The following is a 12513-nucleotide window of genomic DNA, read 5'->3' as shown; positions in this document are numbered from 1 at the left end:
ATTTCCCTCATTATGAGTGTAGTGTGATAGGAATATTAAAATTCCTTCCAACTGCCTTTCGTCTAAAGATACATAAAACAATAAAAGCGGGCCGAATCTTATACAAGAGACTCAGAAAGTCAAATTGGGAGATTGAATTATATGGCAGCTTTATCAGGTTATGAACCGATTTAGATCATACTTGGCACAGTTGTTGGAAGTCATACCAAAACGACATATTTCAGCCAGCTTGGATAAGAATGGAGCTAAACCAGGACATGTACTGATTTAGATCATACTTAACACAATAATTATACTAAAATGGTATGTGCAAAATTTCAACCATATCGGATAAGAATTGTGCACTCTAGAAGCTCAAGAAGTCTAATCGAACGATCGGTTTAGCTACTAGCTAACCCGGGCCAGCTCCGCTGTGCCTTCTTTTACTTTATGTGGAATAAACGTTTCCTTGGAATATTTATTTTCGTCAGAGCTGTTGGTGAAATGGGCAACCCAATACAATGCTACGAAAATGGTATATCCCTTGACCCAGAAAATTGGTCCCAAAAGTAGGTATCAATTCTTGCTCTACCCCCAATACCTTTCACTTAAGCACCACATTGACATGGTCGGTAAATATGCCCGATTTAGGGGTGTTTTGGGGATTGGGGTGGTCCCCCAAAAGCTAGGCCCGGAAAATATATCAGCAACGTGCTCTATTCTCATATATCTAATCTAAAACTATAAATATTTAGTTCCACTCTCTTTAAAACCCAAATTGTCTGGGTGAGCGAATACGTCCTATTTGGTGAGCAAATACGTCCTATTTGGGGGTTATTATGGTGGTGGGACGTTCCCAAGACAGTTGGTCCCTAATATTGATATCAAATACGTAGTCTAGTCCCAAATACCTTTAATTTGAGCCCCATTTTTCCATAGTCGGCAAACATGACCGGCTTGGGGGTGTCTTGGAGGATGGGCGGCCAATCAGTGAGTTGGCCTTGAAAATATATATCGGATTCGTGTTCTACTCTAAAAACCCTCTTATTTGAGCCTCACATTGCAATAGTCAGCAAATACTTACTATTTGGGTGGTGTTGTGGGGGTGTGGTGGCCCCATAGACACTTTTCCCGAATATTAATATCAGATGCGTGCTTTACTCCCAAACACCTTTCTTTTGAGCCCCATATTGCTATGGTCGTAAATTTGTCCTCTTTGGGGGATGTTTTTGGGTAGAGTCGCCCCCACCCAAACACTTGATCCCATATTTGGATATCAGATTCAAATTCTACACCCAAATACCTTTTATTCAAGCCCCATAATCCCATGGTCCGTAAATAAGTCCTGTTTGGGGAGTGTTTTGGGGAAGGGGTGGACCCCCAAAAACGTGGTCCCACATTTGGATATTAGTTTCGTATTCTACTTGCAAATACCTTTCATTTGAGTCCCATATTGCCATGGTCGGTAAATATGTCCGATTTAGGGATGTTTTAGGGGTTGGGGTGGTCCCCTTAGCACTTGGTCCGACAATTTAGAGTGTTTTGGGGGTTGGAGTGGTCCCCCTAGCACTTGGTCCGACAATTGGATATCAGATACGTTTTCTTAAACACCTTTCATTTGAGTCCCATATTGTCGTGATTAGTCTAAATATATGTTTGGTAGATTTTAGGGTGGGGTGGCCCCCCTAGGTACCCCATTCGAAATTTGGATACCAAATTTTTATTTTTAGGGTACTATATGAGAGCACACAAAATTTTGCTTAAATCTCACCACCCATCTCCGAGATCTGGCGTTTTTGAAAATTAGGGTAAGGGGGAGGGTCCGACCGCCTTCAGATATCAAAAAATGTAGTACCCTATTTTCACCACGGGATCATTATGCATCATCTGTGAAAATTTCAAGAAAATCGGTTCAGCCGTTTCTGAGTCTATAAGGAACACACAAACATACAAACAAACACAAATTGATTTTTATATATAAGATATTTCATGCAAATTTCACCCAAATCGGATAAGAATTGCGCCCTCTAGAAGCTCAACAAGTCAAGACTCAATATCGGTTTATACTCCTTTGAAATTTAGCGTGCTTTCTAGAATCGGAGGGACACACGGACATCGGAAGATCGACTTAAAATGTCATGACGATCAAGATTATATATTCCTTATAGGGTTTTAGACAAATATTTCGAGGTGTTACAAACAGAAAGACGAAATTAGTACACCCCCACCTTGTGGTGAAGGGTATTAAAACGCAAACTGTGTTTGGTACCCAGAAAGTATGTTATTTAAAATGAACTTGTGTATATTATGATAGATTAACCTGGAAACAAAAGTTGTTAACTCTAGATCTATCACTTTACTCAATATCAAAGGGAAGACATGTACCGTTTGGAAGTGTACGAAGCACTTCAAATACGAATTTCAAACTACCATGACTTATCTCATGCCTTCGAACGTATGTAACATCCAGGGATTCATGTTCAACCGTTTCGTAAAGGAGTTGATGATCGGATATTTGAACGAAAAGAAATGTCTGTCGTTAAAACCGAAGAAGGCAAAACTTCTTAGAATTCATCGCAGATTACGATTTTAGCAATTGGTTGTTCGGGAAAAAGTTGACTCACCCTATTGCAAGTATGTTGGAATGTATGATAATTTTGTTCTCTGCTAATACAATTTAATTCATGCAACTAAATGTTTGTTAAACAACGGCTCAATCTTGCATTTTTTTTAAGAACGCGCTCGGAGAGATTATAATCTCACTATCGATTAACGTATATTAATCAATCTAGTAATAAAGTCGTGTCACTAAGGCATATGGCAAAGACATTTATTCCATAAATAACAATCAATACAGAATATGTTAATAGCCGTCAATTCTATTCCACCTAAAATATTAAATGATTTATGGGAAATTTGGCAGTTCGAAATACTAATTACCAACAACAACTTTTTTGACTGAGCGACCTTTATTAAATTTCATAAAGTTGGAATTTTTTCTATCAATTTATATTAAATAAAAATGAATTAAATCGCCAACTAAAAGAGCAGCACGATTTGAATAAAAAAAATAGGAAAAATACCTTAAATTCGTCTCAGTAATAACCTCGTCTTATCATAATCCCGATCACCCCATAAGGTTTTCGTCGTCCAACCTACCGTTGCCAACTGTTGGACTGCGTCTTCTCGAAAGGTTTCACGGTTTCATGGCAGCCCTCTGACGAATTCATCTCCTCTTTCATTTCCACTTATATCCTCTATCCATTCTGCCATTGCCTTAAGTCTAATAGCCGCAGTGGCTGTCTCACCCTTAATCTAGAATAGTCTCCAGTGCCCAAGTGGTTCTGGTTCACATCGCCCCGCCTATGCTAAGATAACATGTTCTCTGAAACAGTTGTATTGTCCTTATATTACACTTTTTCTCCATCGTAGTCCACCAGACTACTGTGGCCTGAGTCCGTATTGGTCTGTCTATTCATGATTCTCTATAGCCAGTGCACATTCCTCATATTCAGGCCCGATTTCGAACCCGCCTACAGAGTGTCCAACATCTGAGTACCTTTTCAGTACTCTCATGTATGTAGCACTTTCAGTTCAACTTCCTATCCAATATCAATCGCAAGAATTTTAGCTTGTCGGATATAGTCATCGTTAGTGGTTGTTAGGCTACTTTGACGGTTCAAAATTTGTATAACTAATTCGCAACCTAGCCCCAAATACCTTTACCAAATATGGTGATCTATTATAACGTTATGTCAAAAACTGATGTAAACTTTTTGATGAATAATTAAGCTGAAGCTCAATACTGTTTGTTTCTTATTTTAACAATATTTCGCCTTCCTTCGGTTGGCAATTAAACACAAATTTATACATATTTCGCATAAACAAAAGCTTACGGAGTTACAATACTAAAACGTCCCACAAACACAGCATTTTATATTGAACTATCAAGTCATGTTTCTCTTATTTATAATATGTCTATAGCTAGGCGTACAGTTAACTACATCAGTCTTAAAGTTTATCCATTGATGTCCTCTCTTTGTAATATTTCTGCATTATCCAAGTTAGGTGAATATTTTCTCTCCGCACAGTGGCTCGCTAATGCTGATTTTTGAGTTGAAATGTTGTGTCTTGATTTCAAATCCGAGTTTTGTCCCGCTAACCTTGTTTTAAGTTTGTATATCGTTATTCCTACATAAATTTGATGGCAGCAATCAGTTTCATTTCCCCTGCAATTAATTTTGTAGATAATGTTATATTTTTTCATTTTGTCAATTTCACTTTTTGTGTTTGAGAACAAAGTCCTTATTGTGTTTGTTGGCTTTTGCGCTAGGTTAGGTTAGGATGAAAAGAGGGTGCAAATATTTATCCGCCCCATGCCACTAAGGACATACATCTAAGCCAGTAATCGGCTTGTTGTGCGCTTTAAAAACTATAAACTAACCTCTAAAAAGAAAATTTTAAGTTAAGAATTCCGTGCTACTTACAAAATCCTTAATTGTTTTCAATGCCACTCCCCTAAGTTGGTTCATGTCTGATATTGTGTCTCCACCTAAGTACCGGTATCTGTTGGACGTGAAAGCCGGGCAATGGCAAAGAAAATGCTCCAACGTCTCATCATCTTCCCCGCATGCCCTACACATGCTATCAATTGTCGCACCGATTTTACATAAGTGAGCTCCTAGTCCTATGTGTCCCGTTATGATACCAACAGCTATACTGACCTCCTTCTTGCTTCCTTTCAGTAATAGCCACGTCTTCTCACGATCTGGATCCCCCCATAGGATTTTCGCCGTCCTACCGACCGTATCGCTTTTCCACAATGTTGCATGTGTATTCGTCGCCCACTCCCTTAACTCGGACTGCCTCGACCCGAAAGGCTTCGGGTTAACCAAATTTATTGACGGCTCTGGCCTTCACCGCAAAATCGTCTGACTTTCATTTCCCCTTACTCCGTTATGGCCCTGCAACTAAACGATGCGGATTTTGCCGTCCTCAGAGAAGGCGCTAGTCGCTCAAGAAGTCAAGACCCAAAATCGGTTTATATGGCAGCTATATCAAAACATGAACTGATTTGAACCATACCTAGCGCAATTGTTGGAAGTGATACCAAAATACCACGTGTAAAATTTCAGTCAATCGGCAGCTATATCAAAACATAGACCGAATGGCCCATTTACAATCCCAACTGACCTACACCCATAAAAAGTATATGTGCAAAATTTCAAGCGGCTAGCTTTACTCCTTCGAAAGTTATCGTGCTTTCGACTGACAGACGGACGGACTGACGGTCGAATAAAGTCGAGTAAAACTAATAATAAAAAAGCGAAGTTCTTAAATGTTTTAGCTTTCCACGTTTTACTTTTATAACAAAACGTGGCAAGGTCATGAATAACATTCAACAATGGAGAGAAATGTTGCATTGTTACCAAAAAATTGTATTTCCCCTAAAAAAATAGATTTTTTTATCCCAAAAATATTCCAAACACACAGTGAGCCAAACTGTAAGAAAATTGGAAATAACATCACAATTTATTACCTCTTGATCTGAGCGGTTAAAAAATGTTCTAGACATTTAATGAGGAAGACATAGGCTTTCAGGAAAATTGCGCTGTTGGTCTATCCTCTCCCCACGCAAAAAAAAAACATTTGGGATATTTTTAAGAAAAACAAATTAATGCAATCACGAATTTTGCTTTTATTGTATTATAACCATGTAACGGTTCAACATATCAAACATTAGCCATAAACGTAGTAATATTGAAGGTAAATAACTTCGTTTATTGTAAACCCTTTAGCAGCTTCGTCTACGGTAAAAGGTCCTTCCTTTTGTTGAAAAACCAAAAGCTCTTTAAGTGCAAAATTGCTTCGTTACACGCAAGCAATTATTCGTGTACCGGACCAATAATTATTCTCTTTTGTCTCTCCTTCTAGAGAAAAAGTGAAAGAGTGCTAAGTGCGGCCGGGCTGAATATTGGGAACTTAAACTTTGGATTTATACAATATAAATTTTGTTTAAGGGCATAATTTTATTCTACACTAGCTGACCCGGGCCCGCTCCGCTGCGCCTTCTTTTATTTTATATGGAACAAAATTTTCCTCGGAATATTTATTTTCAACAATTAAAGAGCTTTTATTGAAATACCGTGCTACGAAAATAGTATAACGCTTGACTATCAGTTTAACAATACAAGTGTCATTATCTGAATCCCATACAGGTGTACTCCATTCTTAAAATACTTTATTTCAGCCCGATATTCTCATAATATCTTATTTAGGAGTGTTTTCGGCAGTGAGGTGGTCCCCCAGGCACTTGGCCTTGAAAAAATATCAGCATCGTGCTCTTCTTTCTAATCTCAAATACCTTTAAATAAGAGCCACATATTGGCATGGTCGAAAAATGTTTACCCTTTGGGGGGTGTTTGGGGGAAGGCGTGATGCCCTAAATACATGGTCCTACATTTTGATATCAAATTCGTATTCTACTCCCAAATACCTTTATTTGAGCCCCATATTGCGATGGTCAGTAAAAAATTGCTGTTTGTGAGGTATTTTGGGAAAGGGGTAGACCGCCAGAAAATTGGTTCCGAAAGTGGGTATAAATTCTTGCTCTACCCCCCAATACCTTTCATTTAAGCTCCATATTGACATGGTCGGTAAATATTCCCCCGATTTGGGGGTGTTTTGCTTATTGGGGTGGTCCCCCAAACACTAAGCCCGGAAAATATATCAGCAACATGCTCTATTCTCATATATCTATATATCATTTATTTGAATCCCATGTTGCCATTGGCCTCAAAATTGGATATCAAATTCGTTTTCTAATCCTATTTAAACTTCTTATTGCAAAAGTCAGCAAATATGTTCGGTTTGGGATATTGACCCTAAAAACTATAAATATTTAGTTCCACTATCTTTAAGACCTAAATTGTTCGGTGAGCAAATACGTCCTATTTGGGGGTTGTTATGGTGGTGAGACGTCCGCTAGACAGTTGGCCCCTAATGTTGATATCAGATACGTGGTTTAGTCTCAAATACCTTTAATTTGAGCCCTATATTTCCCTAGCCGGCAAACATGACCGGCTTGGGGGGTGTTTTGGGGGATAGGCGGCCACTCAGTGAATTGGCTTTGAAAATACATATCAGATTCGTGCTTTACTCTCAAAAACCTTCCATTTGCAATGGTCGTAAATTTTTCCCCTTTGGGGGATGTTTTTGGAGAGAGGCGACCCCCCAAACACTTGGTCCCATATTGGGATATCAGGATCGAATTCTACACTCAAATACCTTTTATTTAAGCCCCATACTCCCATGGTCAGTAAATAAGTCCTGTTTGGGGAGTGTTTTGGGGAAGGGGTGGACCTCCAGAAACGTGGTCCCACATTTGGATATTAGATTCGTATTCTACTCGCAAATACCTTTCATTCCCATATTGCCATGGTCGGCAAATATGTCGGATTTAGGGGTGTTTTGGGGGTTGGTGTGGTACCCCTAACACTTGGTCCGACAATTGGATATCAGATACGTTGTCTTGTCCTAAAAACCTTTCATTTGAATCCCATATTGACGTGATTGGTCTAAATATTGTTTGGTAGGTGTTAGGGTGGGGCAGCCCCCCTAAGTACCCCATCCGAAATTTGGATACCACATTTTTTTTAGGGTACTATATGAGAGCACACAAAATTTCGCTTAAATCGCAGCACCCATCTCCGTGATCTGGCGTTTCTGAAAATTAGGGTTAGGGGGAGGCCCCTTCCCCCCCTTCAGATATCAAAAAATGTTGAACCCTATTTTCACCACGGGGTCATTATGCACCATTTGTGAAAATTTTAAGAAAATCGGTTCAGCCGTTTCTGAGTCTATAAGGAACACACAAACATACAAACAAACACAAATTGATTTTTATATTGAAGATACCTTTCCTTTGAGTCCCATATTGTCGTGGAAACCAAATTTTTATTGTTAGGGTACTATATGAGAGCACACAAAACTTGGCTTAAATCGCATCACCCATAACCTGATATTGATGTCACATAAATAGATCTGGGGATTTGACTTCTTGAGCTTCTAGAGGGACCAATTCCTATCCGATTTGGCTGAAATTTTGCATGAAGTATTTTATTCTTACTTTCAACAACTGTGTCAAATAAGGTTCATAACCTGATATAGCTGCCATATAAACCGATCTGGTATCTTGACTTCTTGAGCCTCTAGAGGTCGCAATTATTATCCGATATGCTTGAAATTTTGTTCGACGGATCCTTTCATGACCATCAACATACGTGTCTTTTATGGTCTGAATCGGTCTAAAGTCCGATACAGCTCCCATATAAATCGTTCTCTCTGTTTTACTTCTTGAGCCCCCAATGGGCGCAATTCTTTTTCGAATTGGCTAAAATTTTACACAGGTCTCCAACATATAATTTAATTGTGGTCCAAACCGGACCATAACTTGATATCGCTCTAATAGTAGAGCAAATCTTTTCTTATATCCTTTTTTGCCTAAGAAGAGATGCCGGGAAAAGAACTCGACAAATGCGATCCATGGTGGAGGGTATATAAGATTCGGCCCGGCCGAACTTAGCACGTTTTTACTTGTTTATTTATATAAAGCATAACGAAAACGGCAGATCATAATATCAAGCCATAATGTAGTTGTAAGAAAATGGAAGGCTTTTCATATAATTGTGTAATAAGTTTACACTTTCCGATTCGATTTAGCTATGTCCGTCTGTGTGTCTGTCTGTACAATAAGTACAGGTAGCACTTTTCATCCCATTATCTTCAAATTTGGCACAAGCCTTTTCTTGGGCCTAGAGACAAAGCCTATAGGAATTGGAAAAAATCTTTTCAGATTTAGCTCCCATATATAGGTATATCCCAAATTTCCCTTGTTAGTCCTTCGTTAACCCATTTATCGATCGATCTTTTAAAAAACTGGTTCAACGATTCACAATATGTACGGATTTTTATCGAATTTCCACATATCAAATTTAAGCGAACTTTAAATTCGACGGCTTAGCCTGCATATCCAATGTGGTGTAGAGTATCAAAAGGTCGGCTTCGCCCGACTTACTTGTTTTACTACATAATACGATACCCTTTGTTTCAGTGTGTATTTCAATATTGTTTTGTAATAAATGATTATTTAGAGGAGTATTATTATTTATTAATCTGGTTCAAATAAGATAATAATCAGTATTTGTCCTCAGATTATTACCAGCCACTGGAGTCCCGAAGGTCAGCTAGTGTCTTGGTATTAATTTTATTTTTATGTTTAATATGATTTTATAAAAAGGAAAACAAGACGATGAAGACTTAGGTTTGCAGTCTCTTTATTTGTCAAGATACGGTAAAGAATGACAACTTATAGCTAAATGTATTGACTTACAAAGGGACAAGTAAAATCATGAAAACAATCTAGTATCCAATGGAATTAAAATGGAACAATTTGAAACAATGAAATACAAAAGTAAAACATATTTTCTCTCAACAAAAATTACAATTTATGAGGGTAGTTGGGACAGTTAAGGAAAATATAAATTAAGTTCAAATTGTCAAACATATAATTATAATAATCAACATTCATAAAAATCAAGGTAAATAAATACGGCCGTTACATCCTCCCCCTCTGGTGCATTAATCGCCTCGATGATGTCACCAGGACTTTAATGGTTAGTCTTGTTCGTCAATCGTGTGGACCTTCTGGGTGTAGAAGTATGAGTGTTGTGTTGGTTGCTTCTTCCAGTAGTGCCCGCATTCGGTTGATTGTTGTGTTGGGTTGCTGGTGTGTGCAGCCGTTGCTGATGTGCGTTTGTATTGGTTGTTGTTTTCGGACGACCTCTTTTCCGAATCGGGTAGATTGGTGCAGAAGCATCGCCTTCATATGGTGTGAGCGCTGAAACATGATGTGTTGATATTGGTGTGTTTGGGTCATCAGTCTTAGCTATTGTGTAACAAGCTGATCCTTTTTTCCCAATAATAAGATATGGCCCATCACGTCGTGGTGTAAACTTTGAAGTTAAATTTTGACTTGCTTTGCTTAAGACATGCGTTGAGACCAATACTTTGTCGCCAATTTGATAATCATTTTGAGATTTGCGTTTTCGATCAACGTTTTCTTTATTTTTGTCTTGCATTTTCTCTTGTGTTTCATTAGCGATTTCAAGGGTATCTGCTAATCTCAATAAGTGTGGTGTGATTTGCGGTATAAAGTTCTCACTTTTGATTATGGCTTTGAAGTCATAGTGCACTTCGGTAGGAGATCTCAATTCTCTTCCAAACGTAAGATATGCCGCAGTGTGCTTTGTACTATCACATTTTGCAGTGTTCATTGCGAAACGAATTGATGGCAACATTAAATTCCATTGGGTATGATCCTTGCCAACACAAATTGACAGTTGGGTTTTAAGATCCCTGTTCTTTCTTTCCACAGGATTCGCTTCTGGGTGATACACTGGAGTGAAAGTCTGCTGGATTCCCAAACAAAAAGTCAATTTTTGCATCAAGGCAGATATAAATTGAGATCCGTTATCAGTATGAATTCTGCGTGGAACGCCATATCGAAGTATGATTTCGTTCAGTAAGATTAAAGCACAATTTTCTGCCGATGCTTCTTTAAGGGCAAACAATTCCATCCATCTGCTGCAGATGTCTTCGACGGCGAGGATCCATTGATGTCCATTGCTAGTTCGTGGTAATGGTCCAAATAAGTCAACGGCTATAATTTCAAATCGCTGTCTACTACTGACGGTTTGCAACAATCCAGCTGGTTTCATATTACTCGGCTTGTACTTTTTGCATTCGTCGCATGCTTTCACATATTTCGTGATATCCGATCTAATTCCAGACCAATAAAACAATGGGGCAATACGAGCAATAGTTTTGTCTATGCCATAATGTCCTGCTGTGGCGTCTTTGTGGTATTTTTGTAAGATTTCTTCTCGTAAAGAGTTTGGTATGACAAGCTGGCCGTTTTCCGAGTCTTGTTCAGAGCAATAACGATACAGAATTCCGTCGACTATTATGTAGCCACGACTTGCGTGTCTGTATGAATTTTCATCATTTTGTTCAAATGAGTCAATGATTTTCTTGAGCTCGGGATCGTCAAGCTGGGATTTGCGAAATTCTTCGGATCCTTTTCTAGGAAAATCGATATCAATCGAGTTACATTCGCATGAAATGCAACATTGTTCGCTTTCGCATGGTGGACGAGAAAGAGTATCTGCTACGACGTTTTGCCTTCCCGGGGTATATTCGAAGCGTAGATTATAGCTTTGTAGAAATAAAGACCATCGTGCTAGTCTTCCTGTTGGAGATTTTAAAGCAAAGAGCCATTTCAGCGGCTGATGATCAGTTAAAATGGTGATTTCCGAACCTTCTACATAGCCTCTAAATTTCTGTATAGCCCAAACAACGGCTAGAGCTTCACGTTCAGTTGTTGAGTAATTGCGTTCTGCGGGTATAAGCAGACGGCTGGCGTACTCTATAGGGTGTTCTTTATCTTTCTCCCCCTGCAATAGTACAGCCCCGATCGCGTAGTTGCTCGCGTCTGTTCTAAGAAGGAATGGTGCCGATTCTTGAACTTGTTGCAATACTGGAGGAGAACTTAACAGCTGCTTTAATTTATTAAATGCCTGGTTTTCTTCGTTCCCCCAGTTCCATGTAGCTTTCTTCTTTGTCAAATTCGATAGGGGTCTGGCAACTTTGGAAAAATCGGGAATAAATCGCCTAAACCAAGAGCATGTTTGAAGAAAAGACATGAGCTGTTTCAAATTCTTCGGTTTTGGCCGATTAATTATGGCTGCAGATTTCTCTGGGTCAATTTTAATACCGCTTGTAGTCAAAATATGTCCCAAGTATTTGACCTCTGATCTGCAGAAAAAACATTTTCTGTCATTCAAATGAAAACCAAACTTTTTAAGCTTCTCGAAGGTTTGATCTAAATCAGACAAATGGGTCTCAAAATTTGGAGAGCAAATAATAATATCGTCAAGATAAGCCAGTATTAAGAGCTTTGGCAGACTTGAGCGAAACTTGTCAATTATTCTTTGAAAAGTGGCCGGAGCGTTCTTGAGTCCAAATGGCATTCGGTTAAATACGAATATACCGAATGGTGTGGTGAAAGCTGTTTTAAGCTTATCTTCTTCTGCAAGTTTTATTTGCCAGTACCCAGATTTTAAGTCTAATGTCGACATATACGGTGTTGCTTTAGCTGCATGAAGTAGGTCATCAATTCGAGGTAATGGATATGTGTCGGTGACAGTTATAGCATTTAATTTGCGATAGTCTACGCACAGTCGAATTTCATTATCCTTTTTAGGTATAAGTACCACTGGAAATGCCCAGGGAGATTCCTTTTCTTCTATGATTCCATCTTGCAACATTTTATCCAATTCTGCCTTCAACTTCACTTTCATAGCTGGTGAGATCCGGTATGGTGGATTGGCTATTGGCAGATGATTTCCGGTATTAATTTTGTGCTCAATGTTGGCTATTGGAGCAACAATATTTTCAAATATGTCGTTATGCTTA

The sequence above is a fragment of the Stomoxys calcitrans genome, chromosome 3, assembly GCF_963082655.1.
Source record: "Stomoxys calcitrans chromosome 3, idStoCalc2.1, whole genome shotgun sequence".
In the NCBI taxonomy this organism is placed as follows: domain Eukaryota; kingdom Metazoa; phylum Arthropoda; class Insecta; order Diptera; family Muscidae; genus Stomoxys; species Stomoxys calcitrans.
This window is presented reverse-complemented; position numbering follows the sequence as displayed.